The following is a 5,318-nucleotide window of genomic DNA, read 5'->3' as shown; positions in this document are numbered from 1 at the left end:
GCGCGCCTGCTTGCGTGCGACTGTGGCTCGGAGCGCGTTGCATCACCCCTTTTATAGTCCCGGGCTGGCGGCGAGCCCGCTGCTACTCGGAGTTCTCAGTAGCGGCTGACGTCATGCTATTAATAGCTCCCGGGAGAACTAGCCCGACTGGGCCGAGCGCAGCCGGGAGGGGGTGGAGGTGGGGCCAGGGCAGGGGTGGGGGTAGGGGTGGAGTGCGAGGCCCGGTGACGCAAGCTCGGGGAGGGACTGTGCTCCCCGCCTCTCACGCGGGGACACACACCCGCCCGCCCTCTCTCCCCAAATCTGGACCCGAGCTGCCCTGGCGGGCCGCCAGATCAGCGTACTCGCTGCTGCGTGTTCCAGGCATGAGCCAATGGTGCCCAAGCCAGCGGCATGACTCCACCGCGCTGGCATCTGTCCCTCCGCTAGGCTGCGGGAGGGGCGGGGGCGGATCCCGGCCGCGGCCCAGACTAGGTGAGGCCGGGAAGGGGGCGCGGAGCTTCCTATAACCTGCCTGGTCATTTTCTGGAGCTTCAGGAAAGTGTCCCAGCCCCCGCCCACCTCCGCCTTTTCGGGGAAGGTACAGTGGGAGAGAAACGTTAGTCCCCGGTGAGAGAGAGGTGTCCAAAGTCACTCTCTAATGACCCCACACCGTTACGCGGGCGTGACCGCCGCCCTGGGAGCCCGGTGAAGCCGCGGCGATCACCCCAACGCGAAGGGCAGCGCTCCGCAGACCCAGTTCCTGGGCATCCATTGCCCGGGCGCCCCTGACCCGGGCGCACCCGCGGAAACTCCTGGGGCGCATTGGGAACCCGACTCTGCGAGCTGGCGAGGGGCCGGACCGCGTCCGTTGGCTGTTTCTAAACCAGCACAAAACGTTGGAAACGGACAGGAGAGCGTGGAAAGAGGGGCGGGGGGCTAGGGAAATCGGGGACCGGCGCCCGCGCCGAAGCCCCGCACCTTAGGGAGAAGGGGAAAGCGATGGGGCTTTGGGTCACTGAGGGCCAGCAGGGAGGGAGGTTGTCGCCGCGTGCCCCGTGAATGTTTAGGGGAAACAAACCTTCACCTGTCTCGTGTTTTTCTGAGCGCAGACGGACAGAGCAAGGATTGGACGGCCTGACGTGCGACACAAACTGCTGTCAGAACGGGGTCCCGCAGTGTAGCGCCCCTCGGGATGAGGCTGTGAAGTCCCCAGACAGGAGCCCAGGCCTCGGTACATGTGGGTTTGAACGTTAAAACGATTTCCCAGAGCCCGATTCTCTGGCCGTAGCAGAATCAGGGGTATTTTCACCCACTCCTAGACGACCAGATGTGGGCGTAAGTGTGGTCCCGGGCCTTTGGAACTTGCCTAGGAGGGAAGCCCATGCCAAGGGCGGAAACACCTGCTTCCATCAGCCTACTGGGAGGCAGACGATGGAAGACTGTAATAATAAGGGGTAAATACTCAATGTGTCTCGGAACCACCCCCCGGCCCCGGAACCGGGGTCTCCTCTGTCACCCAACCTCACGGCACCTGCATCCCTAGGGCTGTCTGGGGACCTGACAAAGTCTGGGGTCTGGCTCCGAGTCAAGCCAGGGCGCTCAGAGGGTGGCAGAGATCCGCGGCGCTGCAGATAGCTGAATCTTCCGCTATCTCGCTCACAGCTAGCGGGCTAGATCCTCACGCAGAACCCCTCACCCACGCGGAGCCTCGACAACACGGCCGGTGGCCCCGGAATCCCCCCACGCCCTGTCCTGGGATTCCATGCGGGGTCCTGGGGGATTCTGTCCCGGAGCTGACAGGCTGCCTAGGCACATCGCGCAGGAAACGTGGGGCGGGTGTTTTTGCTTTACTTTTCGCCCTGGTAACGGTTCTCCCGGCCCCACCCTCCACACCCCTCTCGCACACCCCGCTCCACACCCCCACACCCCGCCTTCCAGCCTTTCCGTCTACTGAGCCAGCCGGCAGGTAAACTCCCGACATGTCTGCACAGCTGGCGCACACCGAGTGTGTGTGCATTATAAGGAAAGTTAATTGAAATCCTCCCCGTTATCAGACCAACCTACGCTGGAATAAACAGCACTGTTATCAAGGAAAACAAGGGGAGCCTCTTGACACTTTTCACTTGTTTTCACTGAAACGCCACAGCAAGCCATCAAGATGACAGTTTAAACTGGGGTTCCTTTAATATACCCCAGCCAGATCCCTGGAGGTTTAGCCCAAGGGGAGCTTCACCTGGTGGGGGTGGGGTGGAGGCGGGGGTGGGGTGGAGCAGAGCTCCAAGAGTAATCGAGAAGGGATGCATTCACAATATGCCGTCGGTTTCTTTTTATTCGCTTCACGCCTCCTGTCCCTTTTATAAACCTTGTTTCATTCTACTAACTCGTGCTTTGGGTTCGTTCTCCTTGGCACACCTGGGCAAAATCACTACCCGAATTCTCAGGACTCACTCTGCTCTCCCCTTACTGAAACCCTGCAAGTGATAGGGATCTTGACAGAGAAGTAGCACCCCCACAAGAATAAAACCCTGATCCAAGAAAAACAAGGGGCAACTCCAGGCTGCCTCCTACCCCCAGGAGAGCTGTGATTTACTACCTGAATGGGGAAAGACTGAGGGAAGGGAAGGTTCCCTGAAGTTCTATGCCGTCTGATTAATATCTGAGTCTGAGTGTCCTCTTTAATCCTGATTTTAATTAATGCCACCAATGTCCACTCTGAACATTCTTACTACACACAGGGCAGTCCCATCGATGAGGTGGTGGTGCCGGACAGGGGCAAGACATGCTCCTCAGACCAAAATGCTGCTCTACATAAAAGCGAAGCATGCCGCTGCCCTTTTTGCAGGTGTCCCTGGCTTGAGGTACCTAAGGGGTTAATCCTCACTGGTGAAGGGTGAAGCAGAGACTTGAACGCTTTGCTGAGGCTTCTCACTGGAGAATTGCCTGGGGAATCCGGACTTAGATCTGCCCCGGTGTGTTTTGCTTTGTGTGATAAGAACTGGCGATGTCGTGCTGGGACATGTGCAAAAAGAAGGGGGAAAAATTGAGAGGAGGAGAAGGAACCCGGCAGCTAAAAACAGCCTACTCGTGGCAACCAAGTCCAAACACCAAAACATTGCAGGATCCAACAGCAAGACACCAGCACCACCACACACACACACACACACACACACACACACACAGCCCAAGAGATATTTAAAGCTATAACAACAGTTCATTGCCCCTGCCCCCCCCCTGCCCCCCCAAGCCATGATTCTGGTCTCCAAACCTGGATGATTGTATTTGCTTTCAGAGCTTCAGAAACTGGAGTTAAACTCAGCCAAGGATGCAGCCCAGAACTAGCAGCCCAGTCCACTTGGCTCGACCCACTTCTTGACCTCCAAACAAGAATGAGGTGAGGTGTCTTCTCCGGTCTTCTCTCCGAAGTCCACCCCTTCTGTAAAGTTTATTTGAGTGTATAAATTACTGGTTTACCAGCAGTACTTTAAGGAGCCCTGATGGCATAGTGGGTACTCACTGAGCTGCAAACCTGAAGGCCAGCAGTTTGAAACCACCATCGAATCCAAGGGAGAAAGAAAAGGCAACTTTCTACTTCTATAAAAAATTCTCTCACAAAGCTGGTGCTTAAAGCAGGGTGTATAAGCAAGTGTGGCGCAGAAAGCTGATGGTGCCCGGCAATCAAAAGATATAGCATCTGGGATCTTAACGGCTGGAAGATAAACAAGCGGCCATCTAGCTCAGAAGCAACAAAGCCCACATAGAAGAAGCACATCAGCCTGTGCGATCACAAGGTGTCGAAGGGATGCAGTATCAAGCATCATCAGAACAAAAAATCATATCATTGTGAATGAGGGGAAGTACGGAGTGGAGACCCAAAGCCCATCTGTAGGAAATTGGACATCCCCTTATGGAAGGGTCCCAGGGAGGAGACGAGCCAGTGAGGGCGCAGTGTAGCAACAATGAAATATATAACTTTCCTCTAGTTCCTAAATGCTTCCTCCCCCCCCTCTCAATATCATGATCCCAATTCTACCTTACAAATCTGGCTAGACCAGAGGATGTACAGATAGGAACTGGAAACACAGGGAATCCAGGGCGGATGATCCCTTCAGGACCAGTGGTGAGAGTGGCAATGCCGGGAGGGTGGAGGGACGATGGGGTGGAAAGGAGGAGCCTATTACAAGGATCTACATATAACCTCCTCCCTGGGGAACGGACAGCAGAAGTGGGTGATGGGAGACGTCGGACAGTGCAAGATATGACAAAATAATAATTTATAAATTATCGGGGGTTCAAGAGGGAGGGGGAGCAGGGAGGGAGGGAAAAAACTGAGGAGCTGATGCCAGGGGCTTAAGTGGAGAGCAAATGTTTTGAGAATGATGAGGCCAAAGAATGTACAAATGTGCTTTACACAATTGATGTATGTATGGATTGTGATAAGAGTTGTATGAGCCCCTAATAATTTTTTTTTTTAAGAAAGAAAAGAAAAATTTGTCTCAGAAACCCACAGAGGTCGTTCTCCCCTGTCTTCTAGGGTCACTCTGGATATCATGGCTGTGAGGATTACTGCAGAAAGGGGGACACAGTCAGCCTAAGTGGTCTCACTATTTATGAATCAGGGAGGGCTTCCCGGGTATACCCCTCGAAGCCTCTCAGAGCTCATTCTGTCCTCCTCTTCAGGGAAGGATGGAGTTGAACAGCATGTAGGATTGACACTCCACAGAAACATGGTCCTCAGGCCAAAAACCTGGGAGCTACTACCCCTGCTATTTGGCCACAGAAACTTGGCCTCACACCTGGGCCCTCCTCAACACTTCCCAATGCTTCCTCCTCCCCAATGGCCCAGTGCAAAGTGCTATGGACTGAGAGCAGTGGGGAGGGGGTGATTGGGGTTCTGGTCTGGTTCTGCCTCTGCTATCCTTCAAGGGACTCCCTCTAGCTAAGTCCCTACCCCTTTCAGAAGTGAGGCTCCCTGGACTGGAAAGTTAGGGGATACTGTCTTCCAAGTTCATGTGGACTTCTTCTAAGAGAAGAAGGAAGAGAGAGCGCATCAGAGAGAATGTGTTAGATAACACATGGAGAGACCCAATTTTCATAATCCCCCTTCTCCTCCAAAAAGTGGACTTGAGAAGGTTGTCAGCCAATTCTCAAACACAGTTCATGCTTCTGAGCTATGCTCTCTCTCTCTCTGAACATTTCTAAGACTTTCCCCGATGGACGTGTCAGACAGGAGCACAATGAATCATCCCAGGCAGGGATTGCGTCTTTGGCGAACCTTCTGGTGTGTGTAGTTGATCATTAACAGCCATAGACACGCACAAGTGTTCCTGGGGCCCTGG

This window comes from Echinops telfairi, unplaced genomic scaffold (genome assembly GCF_000313985.2).
Source record: "Echinops telfairi isolate 266 unplaced genomic scaffold, ASM31398v2 ScPeMD7_7424;HRSCAF=8462, whole genome shotgun sequence".
Lineage (NCBI taxonomy): Eukaryota > Metazoa > Chordata > Mammalia > Afrosoricida > Tenrecidae > Echinops > Echinops telfairi.
The sequence above is the reverse complement of the archived record's forward strand: the minus strand, read 5'-3'. Positions refer to the sequence as shown.